The sequence below is a fragment of the Schistocerca gregaria genome, chromosome 6, assembly GCF_023897955.1.
Source record: "Schistocerca gregaria isolate iqSchGreg1 chromosome 6, iqSchGreg1.2, whole genome shotgun sequence".
Taxonomy (NCBI): domain Eukaryota; kingdom Metazoa; phylum Arthropoda; class Insecta; order Orthoptera; family Acrididae; genus Schistocerca; species Schistocerca gregaria.
In genome coordinates, this window is record NC_064925.1 from 380,454,363 (window position 1) to 380,480,492 (window position 26,130).

Sequence of the window (26,130 nt, forward strand, 5' to 3'; positions counted from 1 at the left end):
GAAGAGAAATTTGTCAACATAGAATATAGATTTAAGTGTCAGAAAGTCTTTTTCTGAAGATATCTGTCTGGATTGTAGACGTGTATGGAGGTGAAACATGGGCGATAAACAGTTTAGACAAGAAGAGAATAGAAGCTTTTGAAATGTCGTGCTACAGAAGAATACTGAAGATTACATGGATAGATCATGTAATTAATGAGGAGGTTCCGAACAGAACTGACAAAAAAGAAATTTCTGGCACAAGCTGACTAGAAGAAGGGATCGGTTGATAGGACATATTCTGAGACATAAAGGGATCACCAACATAGTACTGGAGGGAAGTGTGCTGGGTAAAATTCTTAGAGGGAGACCAAGAGATGAATACATTAAGCAGATTCAGAGGGATGTAGGTTGCAGAAGTTATTCTGAGATGCAGAGATTTGTGCAGCATAGGGTAGCATGGAGAGCTGCTTCAAACCCGTCTTCGGTCTGAAAACCACAAAGCGCAACATTAGGAGTAGTGACAGCGCCGGCCCGAGTGGCCGTGCGGTTCTAGGCTCTACAGGCTGGAGCCGGGCGACCGCTCCGGTCGCAGGTTCGAATCCTGCCTCGGGCATGGATGTGTGTGATGTCCTTAGGTTAGTTAGGTTTAAGTAGGTTTGGGTTCTAGGGACTGATGACCTCAGAAGTTAAGTCCCATAGTGCTCAGAGCCATTTGAACCAGTGACAGCGTTTTAATATCTGGAGGTACGTGTACGAAGCGATGTAAACTGGGAACGTCAAATAAAACTAATCGCAGGTAAGTAAGGTACCAGACTGAGATTCATAGGAAGAGTCATCAGAAATTGTAGCTCATCACAAAGGTTTCAGAACCCCCGGTCTACCAATACTTCAGTGGTGCTCGTTAGTCTGCGATCCGTAACAGTGTGGTATAATACTGAAATTCCGAGAGACTACTGTCCGGGAAGAGTCGGACAACACAATAACTTCCCCTCACATATGTCTTGCGATTTGACCACAACGAGAAAATTCAAGAAATTAGAGGTAATACAGAGGTTTATCCTTCAATCGTCCTTCTTACGCGAAAGCAACAGGAAAGGGGGAATCATATAGTTTTACCAGAAGTACTCTCTTCCACGCAGCGTCAGGTGACTTGTGGAGTGCTGATCTTCACTGATGGCAATAGGATTCACAGAGGAGACAGAGAAGATATAAAGAACGGCAGCGCCTTCCGGTACAGGTTCCTTTAGTTCGTAAGAGACGCGGAGATGCTTATCGGACTTTAGTGGTAGACGTTGCAAAAGAGGCGTTGATGTTTACCGTTAAAATTCCAAGAACGTACGTTCCTAGAAAAGTCAACAAGTGTATTGCTCCCTCTTAGAAATATCTCGCGAAAAGGCTACGAAGGTAAATTAGAGACACTCGAGCTCACGTGGAGGTTTGCCAACCTATAGTTCCGCTCCATAATATTCGCGACAGGGGCAGGAAGGGGCGTGGGCGGCGGCAGGGAGGGACGGAGTGCAGAGAATCAATTGACGCTGAGACACGTAGTATCCCCGGCTTCATACACTAAAGTGGCTTGCGGAGTGTAGATGTGGAGGTAGATGAATGTGTCCCAAACGGTTGTTACATAAAATGCAAAAAAAAAAAAAAAAATCAACTTTCCCCCATTCTCATACAATTAGAAGCCCTGTTAAAATCTATTTGATATTTTAAATAAAGGGTGGCAAAGTTCTGGGATAAGCCATCACCGCGAGAATACTTTGAAACCTTGTATTATTTTAGCGAGCAAGTCAGACAATACAGAAAATTTTTGTGCCTCGTTCTTGTCTCTGCTTGCTATCATAGAACACAGACCAGTTGGTAAACTGGCAACTGCCCCCGCGCCTGATTCTAATATAAATTAAGACTTGGTGTCCTGAAATCTGCATTCTGCGAGCACCACACACTGGAGGGTTATCTCTCCAGACCTGGAAGCCGCGCGACATCGGACTGTGCGCTAGCACATAGTTGAGCGAGAAGCACCGTAGCTCTCATTTAGTGGCGTGTATCGAATTAAATATTTCAAACCAAATCAATCACTATAATAATTACTTGAACAATATGAATTATTATTATATTTAAATTAATTGTTACAGATAAAACAACATACAGAAACTATGAATAACTCCCAAGTTTTTTGTAAATTTGACTCGATTTTGTAATCACGTACCATCTCAAACCTTGAAGTCCCCTCCTTCCCTTCTGGGCACTTCAGTCTCTTTCTTTTTAGGCAGTTTGTATTGTAAACAGTAACTGTCCCACCACACTTATTGGGGTACTCCTGAAATTTTGATATCTATCGATTTTGTCCTGTTGTGTTGAGTAGTATTTGAAGAAAGCCTTGACTCTAGTCACAAATCTGGTCCCGGTACTCGCTAAGTTCGCATTTGTTTCACTAAACGGCAGTGCGGTACAGTGTCAAATGGCTTCCTAAAGACAAGGAGCATGGCATCAACCTGAGCGTCGAAGATTACAGTGCCATGGATGACATGGAGAATCAGAGCGTATTGAGTTTCGCAAGATCTCTGTTTGTCGAATCCATGTCGGCTTTTATAGAGATTTATGTTCTCCAAAAACGTCATAATACATGATCAAAAACATGCTCCATTTATTCTACAACAGACTGACGTCAGCGTTATAGACTTATAACTATGTATATCGGTCCTAAGACCCTTCTTGAAAACGGAAATGATTCGTGCATTTTTTCCAGTCACAGCGTACCCTTCGTTGCGCCAGCGACCTACGACAGGTTGCTGCTAGAAGGACAGAGTGTTTTTTCGCATAATCTCTTAGAAATTTACAGGTATCTGTTCTGGTCCAGATGTCTCACGACTAATAAGCGACTCATTCATTGTCTGAGATTTCGACTTTCTGCGGTGACTGAAAGGAGGGACCGTATATATTACAATCTCCCGCTGTAAAGCAGTTTCGGAAGACCGCATTCAGTTTTTCGACCTTGTCTCTAGCATCTTTCGTGTCCATATTCGTGTGGTCACTGAGTGATTAGATAGGTGATTTCATCCGTTTCCTGATTTTACATAAGACCAAAATTCTGAGGGTTAGTAGTCAAATCAGTTGGCAATATTGCATTTTCAAAGTCATTCAACGCTTCTCTCGTTGCTCTGTTCACGCTCGTTTTCGCTTCGTTAGGTTTTTGTTTGTCAGCTAGGTTTCGGCTTCTCTTAAATCCAAGATGGAGCTTTCTTTGTTCAGGTAGTAACTTTCCCTCATCGCTGTTAAACCACTGTAGGGTTTCCCCATCCCTTAACACTTTGCTTGGAACATACTTCTCGGAGGCCTATTGAACGATGTATTTGAATTATAGCTATTTGCGCTAAGCGTCTGCGTCCTCAGCACTGAATATTTGATGTTGGCTACTCAGATACTCAGCAGTTTCCACCCTGTCATTGTTGCTAAGAGTCCGCCTCCGTAGCTGAGTGGCATATGGAGGAGCCGGGTACGATTCCAGTTACTTCTAGCGAGTTTTCCGTGGTGGGAGAACTGTAACAGGGTATATACTCAGCCTTATGATGCTAATTAAGGAGGTACTCGACCGAGCAGTAGCTCCTCCAAGCCACGAAAACTGACGACGACCAGGTAGCGATGTGCTGACTCCGTGCCCCACAGTATCCAATGTCGCCAATGGCAGAGGATGACATGGCGATCGCTCCGTGCTGATGGACGCACCAGGCTCTGTGGATCGAGTTTTAGTTTACTCTCGCTGAGCAAGAATGTTTTACTGCCTTTGTTAACAAATCCATAGCTTACTAACAAGGGAACCTCCCCATTGCACCCCAACTCCCCCCCCCCCCCCCCTCCCAGATTTGGTTATACGTTGGCGCAGTGGATAGGCCAAAAAAGTGATCGCATCGGACGGACGGACGGACCAATAATAATTGTCTGAAAATAAAAAATTAAACTATAGACTCGAGGGAAGACTTGAACCAAGGACCTTTCGTTCCTCAGCTGCTGCCGGCCGCGGTGGTCTTGCGGTTCTAGGCGCTCAGTCCGGAACCGCGCGACTGCTACGGTCGCAGGTTCGAATCCTGCCTCGGGCATGGATGTGTGTGATGTCCTTAGGTCAGTTAGGTTTAAGTAGTTCTAAGTTCTAGGGGACTGATGACCACAGATGTTAAGTCCCATAGTGCTCAGAGCCATTTGAACCATTTGAACCTCAGCTGCTCACGCTAACCACGGGACCACGGCGCTCCTGAGCTCATACTATCCTTGATGTTGCTTATCTTGCGCATGGACTACTCAGTTTGTATATTTTGCTTATTTTCTTGGTAGTTCCACACAACGTCTTCCTGTTTTCTCGATTGATCTGTGTTCAGTTTTTCAAGCCCTATCCAATGTGCCAACTTATAAGTAAATCTGAGGGGGGTGCGATGGGGAGGCTCCCTTGTAAGTATCAGACCACATTCGTGACTATATTAGGAGTTCCTTGCAGATACATATCAACACTTTTCTCTTACAGAACAAAATCGACAGATATATAAGTTTCTGATGGAGCCACATCCCACCTCTCTTTGCACCGCTTCATCACTATAAAACTGAAGTCCTCGATGGTGTTCTTTACTTGGGCCAAGTCGGGACTGCAAGGAGGATGATCGGTGACATCATACCAAAGGTGTCGGATTGTCGCAGATGTCCAACCTCCTTTGTTTATTGTCAGGAGTGAGTATTCGAAGCACACACGGTGCATACAGTTTTTTGCACAGATGTTCTGCAGTGATGGCCTGTATACATTTTCTATGTCTGATGTCTGTGTTATCCAGTGATTTTCTCTGATTAGTTAATCAACCCGATTCCAGTGAGATTCGTCGGCTGCCGTATACAATCGTCCACTCCGAACTCTGTCACACACATTGAGGTTAACACCACCATTTCCTTCATTACGAGCATAAAGGACCCAGAGTCACAGATTAAAACTACGTTAGGCTGCCACAGACTATCGTAAGTAAGTGTAGACTACGGCAGTTTTCCTGGTAGCTTTGTTCAGTTAAGATCGTACACGCTCTACTTGTATATTACATGTGTTGCATATCTATTGGGCGTTAACGCATAATGATCGTCTTCTTTGCATATGCGATAAGTGTCTTATCTGACTCCGTTAAAATCCGGAAGCGGTGAACCGTCTAAAAACTTAAAAAATTTTATAAGAAAATTAAAATTTTCCGTGTTTAATTCTGATTTTATTCGAAAATTGTTGATTTGTAACGTGAAACAGAGGGACAGCGCAGTAAAATTAAAGGAAAAAAGAAAACAGATTTGTCATACAGCGCTATAAAATACTATGCCCTTAATAGAAAGGTAAAATAAAAAAAAAACTGCACAACAAAAATATATCAAACATGGCTTCAGTACTTCATGGAACTCATATATAATGTGTTTTTGTTACTCATAAACTACTTTCGCGTTGATCAGTAATAACAGGAAATTCTTGCCTTTGATCATAATGTAGAATGGTCATATATTTATATATACGAGGGCTATTCCCTAAAGAATGATCATAATCGTTTTTGATAACATACGTTAACTCATCCTCATAATTTTGATGGTCCTTCATAAAGCAGTCTCCCATGAATGCGATGCACTTGTCCCATCTTTTCTGGCAGTCTTCAAATACATGCTGGAAACCATTTTTTTAAAGGTCCTTCAAAATCGCCTCCGCAGCCTTCACCACTGCTTATGATGATTGATAATGCCTCCCAAGAAGGCGTTTCTTCATGTTAAGGAATATAAATAAGTCACATGGCGCTAAATCCGGCCTATAGGGAAGGTGAGGGATGCACTTCGCGTTGATTTTTGCAAGAGACTCAGCAACAATAACCTGTAACAAGATTTACAGTGCAGAACAGTACCTCCACCAACCAGAATCATTCCACCAACATGTGAATAGATCAACAAACACGTACTTAAAACAGAAAACAACAGGACATCTGGTGAAGACGGCATCATTGGGAGAACTACTAGAGATCCTTGGACCAAAGTCACTAGAGGAGCTTACCCAATTAATTTCTACCATTTGGCAAACAGAAAAACTTCTTGACTGCTGGAAATGTGCACTTATCCATCCATTGCACTAGAAAGGAGATAGGACGAATATTAACTGCTACAGAGGAATCTTCCTGCTACAAGTCACCTACAAAATGTTGTCAGTATGCTTACCTCATAGAACACAAGAACAGTCAGAACACAAAATTGGTGAATACCAGAGCAAGCTTTCGCCCCGGTAATTAATGCACAGAACAAATGCTCAATCTGAAAATAATTCTAAAATACAAGGCCATCAGGAATGTGCTAATCATTTGCACCTTCCTACATTTCAAGAAAGCGTATGATTCTCTTGACTGACAGTCCTTGTTCAACGTCTTAGAAGGACAGGGACTCAACCCAAAAACACTGCGATTAATCAGACAGGCATTAGCCGACACAACATCGGAAGCTAAATTCATGGGTGAAATCTCTGATCCCTTCATGATCAAAACTCGAGAGCGGCAAGGTGAGTGTTATCCCCGCTATTATTCAACCTAGTCCTGAACAAAGTAGTGAGGGACTGGGATAGAGAACTGAAAACTCAAGACCAGTGGAAATCAGCATGACCACGAAGATGTCGGGACAAAATACAAATAACAAACCTAGCTTTCGCAGACGATCTGGCCATAGTATTGGACAGCGAAGCAACAGCAACCAAACAAATAGAGGTACTTTAGTACCTCTATTTGTGCGCGTAAAAAGTTGGGCTGCAAATCTCTTTCGAGAAGTCTGAATTTTTCTGCTCAAAATTAAACATAACAAAATTAGACTCGAATAACGGCAAAATAAATAGAGTTGCACACTTCAAGTATCTAGGCGAGATCCTTGAACCTACAGGAGGAGAAAAGATCGCACAGAAGACTCGAGTACAAAAAGTGAAGAGAGCGTCTGACAAGACACAGTACGTAATAATAAAAAATGCATGTCTGTTCACACAAATGTCAGACACTACAACACAGTAATCAAGCCTGATATACTGTATGCAAATGACACGCTAACACTCCATACGAAAAGTGATATGGAAAGCTTACTGAAAGAAGAAATGAAAATCATGAGGAAAATTCTCGGTCCAAAGCTGACAGAAGAGCGATACAGATTACACTCTAGGAAAACTACAGAGAAGATGTCAAACGTGACAGCAGATGTCAAAAAAAGAATTTTGAAGTTCTATGAGACCATCATCAGTATATCACCAAAACGACTCACCAAGAGAATTCTAACATACATACAAGGGGTCAAATTAACATTACCATGGATCACACAAGTCAAACTGGACCTAGAAGCAGCAAAAATCGATCCAATAGAAACTACAAACAGAAATGTATACAGGGACAAGATACACAAGCTGAATGTGAGGAGAAGAGTCCCAAAGAAACCAGAGACAAAGTGGACTGAAGACAGAAAGAGATTCCACGGAGAAAAAAAAAAGAGAGACTCGTGGAAGATCAGAAGGAACGCTGAAATGAGGCAGAATGCTTTGCGTGATCCTACAGGGTCTCGACGAAAATTATATATACGATATCTATATATGAGCGAGTGTGTGTGTGTGTGTGTGTGTGTGTGTGTGTGTGTGTTTGTGTGTGTGTGTGTGTGCACTTGCAATAAAAGTAGTTTGTTATATAGAAACGCAGAAGTTACGCTGCCAACCAATTTTTATCGTTTATAAAATGCAATTTATGTTCTGTAAGGATATAAAAAAAACACAATGGACTAACACTAAATGACGTGCGGTTCTAGTTACGTACAAAACAAAACAAAAAAGAGATGTCGTCGGCTCCTAATTTCCCTCTCACACATTCATTTGTTTCTTTCCCTACCCGTGCTTCCATTGCGGGTAAGCCTACCATTTACTACGTCATTTTTGTACTGTATCAAAACTACCGAAGTGTAGTTTTGCAAAGAGCAACTCTACGCATCAGTGATGTCGATACAATCATCACCGTAAACAACATTCATTCTTCTACGGATTTCAATAAGAGGAACGTTTTCTTCGGCTAGAAACTCTATCACAGCAAGCTGTTTCTCACGTACCGACATAGCTACGGTGCACACTGCCATGTTACGCACTACAATTCGCAGCCCTCTAGCGGCAGACCGTTCCAACTTGTGTCATGGAAGCGGGAAAGTCGACCGAGGAATATGCGTGACATGTAATACCTCTACGTGTGTTGAGAACACAATAAAAAGTTCAGAGGGATTATTTTTCGGCATGCCCTCGTATGTCATCAAGTACTCGAAATGCCCACCGTCTAATGCAATAAACGTTTGCTGATGCAAGGACCTCTGGACACACTAAAGGAGATTCCATCGATATCAGTGCACACGCTGCAACACTAAAATGTTAGAAATACTCTTGGGTTCTCAGAACTTGCGCCCGTCTCGTCAAATCAGTGTAGAGGCCAAGTGATATCGCCGCCGGCTCTTATCCATCGATCAGGAAAGAGCTGGTGAGCGGTTTCCACGCCACAAACGAGTAGTGATCCAGGCAGCCAGCGTGCTGCTACCGCGTACGTCTACGTATTTCAAATGGTACTTCCTCTTGGGTAGTTGGTAGCACTTTGGTTAGAAATTTTGTGCATATTTTACTTCTTAACTTAACATAGTATCCAATATACACGCACCAAACATTCACATTTCACTGCCTGTGATGCTCCACCTCCCTCCGCCAGTGCGGGTTCTCGTCGCCCTAATCATGCATTTTTCCTCAGTTTACATTTTGCACTATTGTTAGTTAAAGGTATCTTCATCGACAAAGAAAACTCTTTCAAAAAATAGAACCTGTTGTCCAGATGTTGTGCCATAACCGAGCAACATCTTTATTTTCGCTGACTAATCTGCTGCTGGAGTGAAACATGATACGGATGGAAGGTGTTTGCGAGAAAAATGCGAACAACGCTCTACTGACTTATTCCAGATACAGTCAGACCCTCAGGAGCTGATATGTGGACTATGAGCAACAGCTGCCCCAACGTCTATTTCTTTCGCTCCGCCCTTTGTAGGATAGCTCCTGACCCTCTGCTTGGTGTTCCCGGTGTCCTTGTAATAACAATTTTTTGCAGATTCGCCGAAGTACCATTCTTGTCTGTCGAAAGACTTTTTTGCGTGCAAACGCAACCGTTCCTCTCGCGTTCCTTTAGCATTCTCCGTAAATTAGTAGCAAATCGAGTTTCTCTTGGTTTGTGAAAGACATTTGTTTTTTCAAGCCTGCCAGTGGTCGACACACTTCAACGACACAGACAGAATGAAAGCCTACTTCCTCTTTATACGACGTGACATATTTTCTTATGTGGATATGAAATCGGCCTTCGGCGTAGTACAGCAATGTGTTATGTTCAGAATAGATGAATCACAAGTTCTACATACTGTGATTACTCCGAAGCATGTAATCTGATCTCAAAGAGTGGAACGTCGTTGAATTGACCTCTGTTTTAGAAGTACACAAAATTGCTACACATCTATTTGAAAAGGCGAAGCTGATACCAATCTTTGTAATCAGTATAGCTGATAAAACAGATGTCATGCTGCGAGGACTTCCTCACAATTTATATCGGCGAACACAGAATTACAGTTTCTTGAACGTTTCCAAGATGTTCCGAAGTGAACAGCTTAGCTGAAATCATGCTGTACACATCTTGTAGCAGATATAAATGAAGATATTTCTGTTGGTAAGTGCTGACGGTGTACTGACAAACATTACACCAGTATCTACGTCATTTTGAGATTAATAATTATAGCCATTACAAATCGTATGGTGGTAGGTGTACTAAAAGAAATCAGCTAAATTTCGATTACGCGATAAGTCACACAAATCTGAGGGCTGTAAATTCAACTAAATACTTAGGGATTACAATTACAAGTAACCTAAATTGGAACAATCACATAGATAATATCGTGGGTAGAGCAAACCAAAGATTGCGATTCATTGGCAGAACACAGAAGGTGCAACAGGTCTACCAAAGATGCTGCTTACACTATGCTTGTCCGCCCTATTCTGGAGTATTGCTGTGCGGCGTGGGATCCGCATCAGGTGGGACTGACGGTTGACATCGAAAAAGTACAAAGAAGGGTAGCTCGTTCTGTATTATCGCGAAATAGGGGAGATAGTGTCACAGACATAATACGTGAATTGGAGTGGCAATCATTTAAAAAAAGGCTTTTTTCGTGGCGACGGGATCTTCTCATGAAATTTCTATCACCAGTTTTCTCCTCCGATTGTGAAAACATTCTGTTGGCACCCACCTACATAGGGGGAAATGATGATCACGATAAAATAAGAGAAATCTAGGCTCGCACAGAAAAATTTAAGTGTTCGTTTTTCCCGCGTGCCGTTCGAGAGTGGAACGGTAGAGAGACAGCATGAAGATGGTTGATTGAACCCTTTGCCAGGCACTTTATTGTGAATAGCAGAGTAGTCACGTAGATGTAGATGTAAGTTGGTCAGTACCTCCAATTACACGTGTCAAGAGCAAGCCATTAATGCTTATTTTCCCCTGGAGAGCAGGTGAGGTGCTGACGTGTGGACGTGTGATGAAAAGCGGTAAATCTATACTGACAGATGTGGTCCACTTAGTAGAGCAGTAAATATCAGCTAATAAAGACTGTTAGACACAGAGAAAAAAAACACACTTTCGTGTGTACATATTAAGGTACCAAATATAAAATTATCTGAGCTTATATCCGTTACATGTCTGTAAGAGGGCAAAAAAGGCAGAAGACCGTAGCGAAATGCATGAAGACTTGATGATTAATGCGGGGACTGGTAGTTGACGTTGAACGTAAACAAACGTATCGCCCTGCGCATAAATAGGCGTAGGAATCCACTGTTGTTCCATTACTATATTGGCGGCAAATCACTGGGAACAGCAATCACCGTAATATACCTAGGAGTAACCATCCAGAACTACCTGAAGTGGAATGACCACATTAAACGAACAGTAGGAAAATCAGATGCCATGCAGAAGTGCATACGAAAAACCGAAGGGAAATATAATTCATTGATGGAATAAGCTCTTTTCAGAATATCTGTCCAACCGATTCTTGACTGTAGTTCATCATTCTGTGACACCACGATTGATTAATAGAAGATATAGAAAATATCCAACGATGAGCGGCGTGTTTCGTTACGGGATCTTTAGTCTGCGCGAAATGTGCTCAACAAACCCGAGTGGCAAACGCTGCCAAAGAGGCGTTGTGCATCACGGAAAGGTCCTGTTTCCGTTGTAGCGCCCGGCGACTTAATGATGGGCCGGGTGGGCTCCAAGCGCCGGCAGCTCCCTGCTGGGGTCACTCTGACCTTTGTCTGGTCTGGCTGGCGGCCGGACCACGACAATGGAGGCACAAGAGCTGACGTCGCCCTTACAGGCGAGGCCTCTGCCCTCTGCCAGTGTCTGACAATTCTGCAGCCTTGTCTCTCCAAGAAGTCTCTTCTCTTATCAAGATTTACATACCTTTCAGGCCAAAAAAATATCAGTATATCAAAATCCTGATATTTATTAAAAATAATATCGAAATATGTAGTCGATAATAAATTACCGATTAATCGATTTTCGGTATTGAATATCGAAGATGATATTATTATTGCCGTGTATTCTTGCTTCATAGGCATTAAAGTTCTCATCGACAGATATCTTGGCCATTCTAACTACTACCAGTCTTTTCAAACTGATAGTAAATGTCTTACAATGGGCTTAATTTAATTTCATATTCAGTATTACAAATGAGCACCAGATTTTAACGTGAATGTATCTATATTGCATATTCATGAAAGCCTGTTACTTCCATGTGGCATTTAAACGTCTGAAAGCAAGGGGAAACTACAGCCGTAATTTTTCCCGAGGGCATGGAGTTTTACTGTGAGGTTAAGTTACTGGGAGATGAAGAAGCTTGCACAGGATAGAGTAGCATGGAGAGCTGCATCAAACCAGTCTCAGAACTGAAGACCACAACAACAACAACTACAGCAATTTTTAACAAATTTGCCCATCCCTAATTCCAGGCTCTAACCGTCGGTTCACCACTCGTAGTTTTTGGTATAAGCCACGAGTGTAGTTTAATGTGAAATTACCTCTTTAGGCTCCATTTAAGCCACAGAAGTATCCTTTCTCGTAAGAATTTTCTTAGGTTCAGGCATCTACGTTATTCCCTAAATTCTAAGTTCTTTAACTTGTGCACTTCCTGTAACAGCAAGCTTTGGGATTAAAAATGTCAAAACTCGAGAAACGTTCTTGTTTTCATTCACTGATATCTTATGGCATTGTATTCTGCGCGAACTCGTCGTCGAGGAAGAAACTGTTTGTTGCAAAGATGTGTGTTGTAAGCACGATTTGCCGTGTCCACTCTACAACATGACCTGCTCGTGTAATGTAAACGCACATCGCACTAGCTTGCGGTTTTAATTCGTTCCGTGGATTGACTAGCTGGTGTACAGGCCAGTGTAATTGTGATTTTTGGCAGTTCATCACGCTCTTTTGGGCAACTTCTGCTCTGGTCCCCAATTTCCGCCTCAGAATATAGGCTACAATATACGAACACTTAAAATACTACTACACACAGAACAAAATTTACGCATTACACACTAAGTGATCAAAACTATCCGGACACATCCAAAAACATACGTTATTCATACTATGTGCACCGTGCTGACACTTACAGCCAAATACAGCAACCTCAGTAGTCATTAGACATCGTGAGAGAGCAGAATGGTGCGCTCCGCGGAACTCACGGACTTCGAACGTGGTCAGGTGTTTGGGTGTCACTTGTGTTATACGTCTGTACGCGAGATTTCCACTGCCTAAACATCCCTAGATCTACCTACAAGTACCACAACATTTGCGGGAAGCAATCCTAGAACAACGCCCGGATTTGTGGCGAAACAATTCGTGTCTTTTGCATCACGTTAACTCATCTGCTCAAACTTCATTGCTTGTTCGTGGATTTTTGGCGAAAACAAACTCTGTTATGATGCCCCAGCTTCCATGTCCGCCTGATTTGGTCAGAGAACTTTAAAAGGCTGTCGTTTTACAAGCTTAGACGAGTTTAAGAGCGCATTGCTGAAAGAGTAAAGTGCTAACCCATGGATCACACCTCGTACATTAGTCCAGCTCATATCGTTGAGCAGTTTCCCAATAAATAAGTTTTTAGTTTTCTGACTACCGTCCTGAAATCTGATTTAGCAGGTTTTCTAGCCTTATCAGTATTAACACTCAACAGAAAAAAACTGTATGTCAAAGCCTTGCAACTTATGCAATGTACAGCAATCTGCATCCAGTGGCAGCTGCCGCGCACCACGCTCGAAGTCCTGAGGTCAGATCTTCCCGTGCAACTAAAGACACAAACAACATCCTCCCGCGTACACCTTACGTAACTGGTAACAGACGTGACGATACGTTTAGAGTAGCTAAGGTGCCCGTCCAGTTATACTGATAAGTACTGCTCTGCCATCCATCCCAGAATAAAAGAGCGTCGCTGATCACCATGCTGTGATTTGCGGTATACAAACGTCGATAATCGCGAAGACGTTACGATCGACTAAAAGCCACCAGACAGCGTTGATTTGTGGATGAGACGTAATGTCTCTGGAACTGGGGCAATAAAAGCTGCTGAGTGGGCGAAAGCGGTCGGACAAATGATTGTCGAGGAGCGATCCGTCGCCTGGAGGTCCCGCCTGCTTCGATGCCGCGGAAATTACGTAGCGGGGGGCGGTAATCCGGTGTAATAAACTGCCTTGTCACTACGCTGGCGCTATCTGCGGAGATAAGATTGCAGAGCGGCGTCTTGGAGCAAGCGACTGCAGTAGGGCAGCGAAGGGCGCCGAAGACCATCGCGTGTGGCCTTCACGGTTACGTTACGTTATGTTGCATTAGCACGCGGTACCGGTGGGCACTTGTACACCACCTCTTACCAGTCTCGGTAGAAAGTTTCTCGGCTCGTCTGCGTTCTAAGTGACTCTAACTGCAAATTCTGTTACTAAACCAGTTTTTTGGTCAGGTTTATTCTATTGATGAAAGATAATGTTTATCTTTTAAAATCCAGGCCTAGCATTACGTACTTCTTTCACAAAAATGGTACAGAATAGTGGCATAGTATACGACAGGAATGTTCCTGTAAAAAAAAAATTCAGATAAATGTGACCTGGACTCGCGCACCGAGGGTTTCGTACAAATTTAATTATGGATATAGATTGTGCATCCATCCCGGGAATCGACGATCTCGACGATTTTTACCTGTTATCAATATCGGTACTCGCAAGATATCGGTCCGAGAATTCCAAGACTTTCGAGAAAGACAAAATAATTTTCGTGTGATATAATCACGAGCTAACAATTTTCGGACTTTTTCCTGTATTTGAACTGTGAAACTTTACTTGTTGTCAAAATTCATGAATTTAGATCAACGGGGAGTATCTCGTAGGTTTTGATGAGTGAGTTTGCGAATATAAAAATATGTGACATAAATAGCTGTATCTTTTGATTGGATTGACCTAGAAGCTTACATTTACTCCACTAATATGTAGTATATGATATATATTTGACCTTGATACGTCTACCCGCTCTTGTCTTAACAAACAGACAAACAATCAGAAAAAAATACAAAAAAAATATTTTTTTTCGCTTGAGATGTTTATAGATTAACAATTTTCCAACTTTTTCCTTCCAACGGGAAGAACCCAATAGGTTTTAATGAGTGAGTCTGCGAGTATCGCAATATATGAACCAAATGGCTGTATCTTTTAGTTAGAGTGACGTAGACCCTTACATTTATTAAACCTCCAAGGGACTATAAGCCTTAGTATGTGAGACAAATTTCAAGTTCGTACGTCTACCTATTCACGAGAAATAGGATCCTGAACAGTCGGACAGACAGACACACAGACAAAGTGATCCTATAAGGATTCTGCTTAGCAGATTGAGGTACGGAACAGTAAACAGAAGTCAATTCTGCTACTTTGAAGACAAAATAATGAATGACGGTCGAACAAAGAGTGACATAAAGGAAGAGACTAGCACGAGCTAAAGACGTCTGCCAACTTCAGACACAGGTATTAACGTGTGAAAGAAATTTCTGACAATTTACGTATGGAGCGCGTACTGGAGTGGTCTGTAGGAAAAGAGGAATGAAGATCCTGAAGCGTGTTACACAGGCGTGCTGAAAGATAAGTGGACTGATTAGGTAAGAAATGAGGAGTCGAGCAAATGAATACTAACTAAAAGGAGGTACGGAGTGACAGGTAGAAAGGGAAAGTTCCGCGTTCTGGCCCTAGGTGGACCACTCAGGCCTGACCGACCGCCCTGTCACCCTCCGCCAGTGGCGTCATCGGCTGCGGTATACAGGCGCTTGTAGCCAGAACACCTTTTTCCCAGTCGTTGACAGGACGATAGCACTCGCGCTAATAAGTCAGGAAATAACTTACGCTTTACTAGAGAGAGCCGTAGAGGGCAAGAACTGCGGGGGAACACACAGATTGCAAAACATACAACAAATAGTCCCTGAGATGAAGAGTTTGGCTCAGGATAGGAAGTTCTGGGCAGCCGCATCAAACCAGTCAGTAGACTGGTGTTCCTTAAAAACCTACTGGCCATAAGCTTTTCGGTAGATGAAGTCCTCTCGTACATCAACAGACACTTGGGACATGGCCAGCGGCCTCCTGCCTCCGTTGGAATTGTCTTCATTCTGGCGTGAACTCGTGGAGAGACAGTAAGAAACTGGCGAAGAGAATAATTTGCGTCATCTTTTTCGCAAGCGATTTTGTTTGGCAGTCAACAACTGCGCCTCATAGTCTAGACACAATTCTTTGACGTATCTTCTATGTAAACTGTTCTTTTGTTTTTGCTAAGCGTGCTGCATCAGCTGATTCGTACATATTTAACCTGTGAACGTCCAATACGGCACGCTTTCTCAATATTTAACGTGTGGCTGCGTCCTCCACGCCGTTCAGCCTCGAGAGAAGCGTTGCGAAGTTTTGACTCAGGCATACGTTTTGTAAGTCAATTTGTGGCCTCCAAGTACACTTTGACCAACTTTCTACGACTATCCAGCAATGATACGCCGTCGAGAACTAACATTTCTATGAGGGTGTGATATTTGAGATTACCTACTGACGCAGAGATCTATTCACAAATTCATCTATGGAGTAGTTGTCAAACAAAAATTGGATGCATACTTTGCATTTATCTGCGCGAGACTAACGTTGAGTTGCGTAAATGCGAGGCCACGTTTGCTCCCATTCTCACATTTATAAATGTTTGTATTATTTCCACATCGTGAGTACTTCTTTAAAATAAACTTTGCATGAGTTACAGTGCCTTGTGCGGATGCTTTTAGTATGCCTATTTTTTAAAACGACTGATTAGACGAAGTTCTAAAATAGACACGAGGTGAGGTATTATCCTTAGACACATTTCTGTGCAATGATTACTTTTGTTCCAGAAAATAAGTCCGTTACTTGCACGCCGAAGCTGCGAGCAAGGTTATGGAACACACACTGTGAAGCAACCAGAAGGAGAAAGGGGAAAACAACCGAAATTTCACGGGGTTACAGTATCTAGTGTTATTTCAGTGACCACAATATCGAGTCACATATACAAGGAACTTGGCAGTATAACTTGTCAGTATAATGCTGCACCCCCTATAGTCAGGATGCACACACTGATTCGATCGTAAAGGTAGCCGTTGCATCCTGTCCTGAGGCAACCTGGCCCTCAACTGCTGTAACTGGTCTGCGTTATGCTGGATATTGGCACTGAAATAATGCTGACGTCTAGGCCTGGCTCCCACATATGTTATATCGGGAACAGTTCTGGGGATCCTGCTGGCTACAGGAGTACCTCAACATCACGCACGCAGTTCACTGAAACACTTCCCATGCGTGGACGAGCATTGTCCTACTGAAATACGCCACCACAATACACTCGCATGAGAGGTGCCATAAGAGCACGCAGGACGTCTGTGGTCTATAGCTGTGCCGCCAGAATTCCCTCAATCACTACCAGCCGTATTCTGAAGTCACACGTGATGGATCCCTACACCATAAAGCAAGGAGTAACACCACTGTGCCTCTATAAAACGCTGGAAGAGTGAGACCTCTTCTAAGATGGTTATGCGGGGTAGCATTGCCGAGCACAGTTCGACGCCATGCAGTAACCCATGTTTCCCAGTCGCGGCACAACTTCAGACGCAGTCATTTGTGTTGCGATGTTAACAGCAGCCCGGCTGCTGCTAGTCTCCGACCTATGGTGTGGGTTGACAGAGAAAGTTGCTTGGAGTCCATTACCTGTTCTCGGATGGTAAGTGCAGATGAGATGTCGTTACGATGCGCTTGCTGCACATTATACCGTGACGTCGTTATGTTGTATTGTAAGGCGCCGCGTATACAGTTTGTTTATGTATACGTGTGTGTGTCGTCGTTGTCGTCTCTTCTTTCCCTTGTCGATATCAGAGCATGAGAAATGTTTGTGTTTACCTATTTGTTGTTGACAACACACAACTGCGGTGGCCGCGGTGGCAGAGCGGTTCTAGGCGCTTCAGTCCGGAACCGCGCGAGTGCTATGGTCGCAGGTTCGAATCCTGCCTCGAGCATGAATGTGAGTGATGTTCTTAGGTTAGTTAGCTTTAAGTAGTTCTAAGTTCTAGGGGACTGATGACCTCAGATGTTAAGTCCCATAGTACTCAGAGCCCTTTTGAATCTACACACGATTGCACGACCACGATACTACCTGATACCTTACTATAATATAAAGATAGTGAGTTTCGATGCAGCGTTATTTAAGTGTGATTTTATTCTTCACTTAATCTTTGAGACTCTAAGCACCTCTTAGTCAGTCCCAAAATTCGACTTGTAACGAGAGCACTTACAATCAGTCTGTCACAATATTAATAATATAAGAAAATATAAGAAAGTATCACTGTTCATGAAATAACAAAATATACGAATAAACTTCTTTATATCTTTCCTTTTATTGAATCAAATGCTTTCAAATGTTTATATCGCACCCACAAATCATCCACACCTCGATGTAGATTGTAAACGTGTGCACGTAAAATAGTACACTGTTTCTGCTGATAACCACGACTGAGCTTTTGTGTTGCTAGGCTACTTCGATAAACAGGATTTATATTGGATTTTGAAAACGATCTTTCTGTCCAAACTTACGTCGTCCACAATGGCCCATCACCAGTGGGGTGACCATCAAATATTCTACCCGCGGCATGGGTGCGTGTGTTGTCATTAGCGTAACTTAGTTTATGTTAGATTACGTAGTGTGTAAGGCTAGGGATCGATGACCTCAGCAGTTTGGTCCCATCGTACCTTACCACAAATTTCCAGTTTCCAAGTTTTCAGACTCTGAAAGGTCTCACCCGATAACCCAGCATATCCGAGTCTTTCACAGTGATCGCTCTACATTAGACGCTGTTCACGTCCCTTCTATACCTTACCAAGCCTAGGAGCAACATTAATGCGCTCTCACAGCCGTTCTACCTATCACAGAAAATTGGGAATCTAATCATGGATATATGGTTTGTGTCTACCTGTACACAAAGTTACTTTGATATCCAACCATGTCTAACCGGCCGGGGTGGCCGAGCGGTTCTAGGCGCTACAGTCTGCAACCGCGCGACCGCTACGGTCGCAGGTTCGAATCCTGCCTCGGGCATAGATGTGTGTGATGTCCTTAAGTTAGTTTGGTTTAAGTACTTTTAAGTTCTAGGGGACTGATGACCTTAGAAGTTAAGTCCCATAGTGCTACGAGCCATTTGATCCATTTTGATTTCCAACCATGTCTTTCCGGCGCTTCACTTTTTTTGTCAGGCATTGTATAATCTAAAGTATTTTTTTCAGGACTGTGGCTGAGTAGTCGTTTCATAGAGAAGTGTAGACAAAGACATAGACATGAACATTGAGAAATTTACGTCACACAAACATAGAACATGGATGGATTTACAGATATAAAAAACGATTTACAACTACGGGAAATATTAATAAATATGTTGTTAAGAGGATGTGGGATGGGGGACATTAGAGTTGACAGTGTAAGGGTTGGCTCTTACTGGACCATGCATTTATATATGTGATGCAACAGTTTATCGAATTTCTTGTAAAATGGGTCTACACCTTCTATAAATTTTCTAGATGACATCATCTTGATTTCAGCTGTTAGTGTTTCATTTTACAATTGCGATTTCGGCGTTATGCCATTTAAAAAAAGATTTTGATATACAGGTTTACGTTAGACAGAGCGTTTATTTCCACTTTCCCCTGATTTTACGTTGATTAGTCAAATTTTCGTGAAATCCAACTCTCAAGTATGGAAATGGTTCAAATGGCTCTGAGAACTATGGGACTTAACATCGGAGGTCATCAGTCCCCTAGAACTTCTAACTACTTAAACTTAACTAACCTAAGGACATCGCACACATCCATGCCCAAGGCAGGATTCGAACCTGCGACCGTAGCGGTCGCGCGGTTCCAGACTGAAGCGTCTAGAACCGCTCGGCCACACCGACCGGCTCTCAAGTATTCTAACTTCAAATTGTGTACCTCTGTATCACTGCGACCCAAAGTCAATCGGATTGATTTCTAAGATAACTACAGAAAAAATTAGCAAGAAGCCTCTACGATCTTTCGTTGGAAATGAGCTGTCCAAAAGAAGTCACTGTATGACAACGGGCTAAGGCATTGGAAATATTAAAAAAACAGCACTGGCATCACGGAGCTTAATATAATCAATTTGAAAAGATCGCAAATATGTGTTGTACCAAAACAAACTCGTTCCATTCAGTCACGGTACATGCTGTTGACAACAGTAGCACTCATTTTACTCTTCGACCTGCTTGCGTTCTGTACTGCTCGATTCTGTCGCCGGTCTGTTTTCTGAGCAGTGTTAGTTGCACGTTAGCGGTGGATAGATCGACGCATACATCTAGTGGAAAAGCGGGAAAACGACGCAATACTGAATTGTTCAGACAAACGGCAACCGCAACTCAGTACATGTATCTGAGATTTGTTGCATTATTCTTCGATTTGTGTTGTACGTTTTGGTGATTGCATATTGCAGGCTTATAAACTGTTATGCAGGTATTTTCACAGAAGCAAAAGTAACTGGGTAACAAACTAAATATATCTTCTTCTTGGGTTACGGACTCTGTAGGACCACGGGTAGCTCCTTCGTGGACTGCATTTTCCTCTTCTTCTCCCAGAAGCTCTTCATTCTATCTCTTCTTCTCTCTCGCTCTTCTTCCGAGATCTTCAGTGTCCTTTTCTCCTGTCGGCTCCACTGGTGACCCTCTAATCTTTTCATGTATTCTTCTCTGTCGTTGATCTCCGGCATATTGGTGGGTGTATATTTGTTCCTCCAATTTTCCATTCCTTCGACCTTGATCCCCAATTCCAACCAGTCCTTCCGAAGTTCAACAACACACTTGGTTGCTGTCTTTCCCCTTGTCCTCCCTGTTGTTCTCCACACACTCTTCGTCATTCTGTCCATACTCATCCTAAGTACATGTCCAGCAAACCTTGACCTTTTGAGTCTGATTTCCCCGGATATTGTTCTCATGCTCCGGTACAATTCTTCCCTGAATATATCATAATCATATTACTACTCTGTAACGAGCCACCGGAGACCCCGTGTCCCTTGCACCAAAACATCCCTGAGTAACTTTGCGGAATTTTACCGATGAAGTTCGTGTTGGTCCAGTATGTTAGTAAAGTGCAAGGGATATTTGGAATACGGTAAAAAGAGCATATTGAGGATTCTAAACCAGAAAAATCTACTGGTACCTCACTCACAACGCTTGGCCAGTCTAATGAAAGTGGTCAGAATATTTTAAAAGTTACGTTCAAGATAGTAAAAGACAAATTACTTGATGCAGCATTTGTCGGAGTCTATGTAGTGAGGAAGTTCTCGAAGTTGAGAACGAAAACAAGAGCCACGAAAGGAACGCGAAGCGAGCAAGTGGCAAAGCGCTCGTCTGCTGCACCTCCGGTCAACATGTGGACGCAGCAGCAGAATCAGCGGGTCGCCGGGCACCACTCTCCTTACCGCTGTGCACTGCACAGCGAGGAATGCCTTTGACGGCGGAAGCCGACGCAAAAGAGGAAGTCATCGGTTTGTTTCTGGCTAACCGTATAAGATCGCTTTTTGTTGTATTATATTCTATTTTGACCATACACATTAATGTTCTACATCTACATCTGCATTTATACTCCGCAAGCCACCCAACGGTGTGTGGCGGAGGGCACTTTGCCTGCCACTGTCATTACCTCCCTTTTCTATTCCAGTCGCGTATGGTTCGCGGGAAGAACGACTGCCGGAAAGCCTCCGTGCGCGCTCGAATCTCTCTAATTTCACATTCGTGACCTCCTCGGGAGGTATAAGTAGGGAGAAGCAATATATTCGATACCTCATCCAGAAACGGACCTTCTTTCTGGACAGCAAGCTACACCGCGATGCAGAGCCACTTGAGTTTACTAAACATCTCCGTATCGCTATCACGCTTACAAAATAAACCTGTGTTTGTTCCGCTATTATATAATCATAAAATAAAGGATCCTTCTCTCTATGTATTCGCAATACATTACATTTGTCTATGTTAAGGGTCAGTTGCCGCTCCCTGCACCAAGTGCCTATCCGCTGCAGATCTTCCTACATTTCGCTGTATACTACAGAATCATCCGCGAAAAGCGACATGGAACTTCCGACACTAAAGCATTAGTTTAAATACATTTTCGCTCTCTAAACTCTTTATAAATTTTATAGAAACAAACACTGTGTTAACTTTCTACCGAGAAGTGATGGCTTGTGTGTATTGTACCAGTTTCATTATTACAACAAGATTTCTTGTAGAGTTTCGTGCATTAGTGTCAGTAGTGTTAGGTTTTGCCTTGTAGAAAGCTTGAGAATGAACCCTTGAAACCCGAAGCAGGTTGTCCCGATAATATCTAGTGGTTAGAAATGAAGTGCATCTACTCACGGACGTCGAGAGTGGACTGTAACTTTGGTGTGACAGTGAAACTTGGTAGATACGCTAATGCGTTAATGCGGAACAGGTTTACGCTGGAAAACAAGTTATATATTTCCAGTTGTGGCCACCAGATGCAGATATGGCACTGTGCACTGTTTGTATGACGGTATGACATCCACGTCATTTACAAGCCATAAAGTGATTAGACAGTATGTCTATCGAGAAGAGAGACCGTAAGCTGTTAATGGGACTATTTTCTGTGAACAGCGGCAATTATACTGCTACAGTGAGAGAGTATCGCCGACTAAAAGGTTTGAGCAGAGGCGCGATGTCCTTCAATGGTTTAAAGAAGATGATAATGAAATTCGAACGCAGGCGAGTTTGGAGTGTCACATGGAAGGCGCCACATCCCGGTGGACTGACGTGGTTGCTGTTGTTGTAACTGACCATGCACCACGTGACCCAGGTAATGCTAGTGCTCGTGCAGTGTCACGAGAATTGTCCGTCCCATGGTAGACAGCACGAAAAGTTTTGCGGTCTATTTCACGATGGCAGCCGTACAAGCTCCAGACGGCGCAGCAACTGAAACCTCATGATCCGCAGCGAGGTTGTGAATTTGCTCTGTGGTGTCTGACACTGATCGAAGTTGACGACATGCGGCCGGACAGTGTTCTATAGAGTGACGAGACCATTTTGCAGTACAGCGTGCAGTACCGAATTCGGGATACTGTTAAGCCGCACGTTGCACACGAAGGACCACTGCATTCGCCATATGTGACTGTGGCGTGTCGATTCAGAATCACCTTTATTCTCAGTCCGTTCTTCTTTGAATAGAATACACAAAGAGGGCATGTCAGGTGCACCGTGATGTTGCACGTTATTGAGATCTCCTTGTTCAACATGTGATTCCTGCGTAGGATGAGCGCAGCTGTGTGGAAACCACTGTTTTCATGCCCAGTGAAAAATCTGCTTAATACAACCTTCCACGAACGTCTTATCTCCATAGGTTTTCCAGGTACATGGCCTGCAAGGTCACCTGGTCTGAAACCAAGTAACTTGTGGCTCTGAGGATATTCAAAAGAACGCTATTACCAGGGACACGATCGGTCTCTGCCGATCTTAGGCCAGTACACAGGAACACGTTGCTCAGATTCCACCGGAGCTGCTGCGAGCAACTGTTGATCACGTCGTTTTATAGATGCGACATCTCATCGACTTCTCAAATGCTCATGCTAACCGAACAGTGTAAGCGGCAGTAACAATAAAATCAACATTATGCCTTTCTCATTCGTTTGCTCTCTTGTGCCCACGTCCCATTCCTGACCTATTACGTGTGGAAACTTTTCTATACGACTTTCTTGCGTACAAAGCGGTATATTTGAACCTGATACCTAAAATTAGAACCATTTTTCCCAGCGTAGATCGGTTCCCCATTATCGTATTAGAATATTTACAAAGTTTCACTACCATACAATAGTTACAATCCACACTGAATCTGATCGTCCAGGAAGATTTAAGTGTTCTTTATAGTTTCACTCTCGAGCAGCAGGCGGGGAAAACGAAATAGTTTGTGGGTGGTTCGAAGAACTCTCTGCTAGACACTTGTGTGGACTGTAGATTTATCATTAATATGTAGATGCAAACAGAAGACATATGTGGAGAACATCTGAGGTCCATCTATACTTCCCTGGAGCACGCTAGGTGTTAACTTCAATCTGAGCTGAACATTTGCCGTGCAGTAGCATGTAGTGAACTGACTCAGTCAATAATTTTCTTGGACAATAACCTATCGCAGAAGATCCAATGTATCATGGTGTGTAATTGTCAGTCCTCCATATAGCACAGTGTGGAACGCACTTCGAAAATACAGGCACAGTCTATCCATTCGGTTGCAAGGTAGTGTGCCAAAAAGAAGGGTGATGAATTTAACCATCTTATGTTTACTATATTAGAAGGCGCTGTCGCATAGCAACAGGATATACTTCCAGGTGTATTTAGTTTCGGTAACTGTGTCTAACTACCCGCAAAACGAAGCCATAAAAGGCTCCAAAATCAATTTCAAACAAGGCAAATATCTGACTGGGCATTAATGTGACAAGTAACCTCTGTCAAAAGAAAAAAAAGAAGAAAACGGAAGCACGTGGTCTCAACTACACTTTTTAGCCAGTTAATGTTGTTCCGTGTATCGACGCTGCGACTGATTCCACCACTAAGCTGCGCTTGAACGTTACGTGATTATTTCTCTACTTCGTCCAAAATCATTCGAATGTATCGCCATTTACGCTTGACAGCTACCGCTACAGTAAATTTCGTCTAAATCATTTTGCGTCGTCCTCCTGTTATCCCACGGTTATATTTTCGTATGTATTTAAACATCACGAATACTACTTACGACTATGGCTACTTTACTTATGACTGCAATTTCGATAGTTGGTCATTTTCAAGTAGTAGAATCTCCTCTCAGCCGTATTGGTATGACTCCGAATTGAAGTGCCTGGGAGAGTGTATTGAGGACAGGAGTACACGTCGACAGATCTCGTTCGACGATATTAAACAACATCGATATTACGGACACCAACGTCAACTGGTATGCCTCCAAACCAGGATATACGGCAGTCTTCTTCGACATTGGACTTTGCTGTAACCTTAAAATACATGTTTGATAATTTTTCTTCATTTTCTATGATGTCAATGAATTGAAAAACGAGCAAATTTGTAGCTGCAGGAACAATTCTTCCAGGTACCGCTCAAAACGAGAAACCAAATTAGAGAAATGTTCCTAGTGGCTGCGTACAGTGTCAACAGAACTCTTGACGCCCACATACCAGCGACTGACGCAATCGCTTAAATCTTCTTCACACGCCGCACCCGTCTTGCCACGAAGTCCTCGCCTAAGACCTCGGGACACTCACAAACCAAACTTTTCAACCGTCCAGGGATGAGGAACAAATACGATTCCGTTGTTGAAGCTATGTGATGCTGTTGGCTATGGGTTCCTTTCCTATATCCTCACTTTATTTCTCTGAGAGCTTTATTAATTTTTATTAATTTTCGATATTTTTTCTAATACGCATTTGGGGGGAGGGGGGGGGGGGCGAGGAGTAACCGAATTCAGTCGTGCATAAATAGGGCTGTTAAATGAGGATATGAATATTTTAGATTCCATCTCATTTCTCTCCATTTAGAGCCAGACGCCGGTCTTGTGTGGCCGAGCGCTTCTAGGCGCCTCAGTCTGCAACCGCGAGGTCGCCCGTTAACTAGAGCTACATACTATTTTCGACCAGAGTAACAAGGATGGGTTTGTACAAACACACCTAACCATTCAAGACTATTTTGTCTGTTTGTCTTTAACACAGGGCGTGTCACCAAGACTTGCTGCCCTTTTATTTTGTGCACGGTTCGAGACATCTGAACGAAGTTTTCGACAAACGATAATAAGCAGAGGAGCTTAATGATGTTGCTTGGGTAATGTGCATAGCTCTTGCATGAATCGAATTTTCCTTTCCTCACCGATTCTGTGGAAAACCTTCTCATTCCTTACGTTATCAGTCCATCTGATTTTCAAAGTTCTTCTGTGGCACCACATCTCAAATGCTTCGGTTTTCTTCTTATCCGCTTTTCCCACAGTCCCTGTTTCACAACCATACAATCCTGTGCTCCAGAACTGCATTCCTTCCTCAAATTAAGACCTATGTTTGATACCAGTAAACTTCTCTTGGCCAGGAATTCCCCTTTTGCCAGAGAGAGTCTGCTTTTTATCTTTTTATGCCCTTCTTTGTCCGTCCGAGCGGGTTATTTTGCTAACTCGGTAGCAGAATTCCTTTACATTTTTTACTTCGTGATTCCCAATTCCGAAGTTTCTCGCTGTTCTCATTTCTGCTGCTTCTCATTACTTTCGCCTTTCTTCGGTCTACTCTCCATCTGTATTCTGTTCTCATTAGACAGTTCATTCCATTCGATACATACTGTAATTCTTCTTCACTTTGACTGAGGATAGCAAAGTCATCAGCGAAACTTATCGTTGATATCCTTTCACCTTGAACTTTAATCCGACTCTTTAACATTTCATTTCATTGCTTCTTCGATGCATAGTTCAATAGTAGGGGCGAAAGG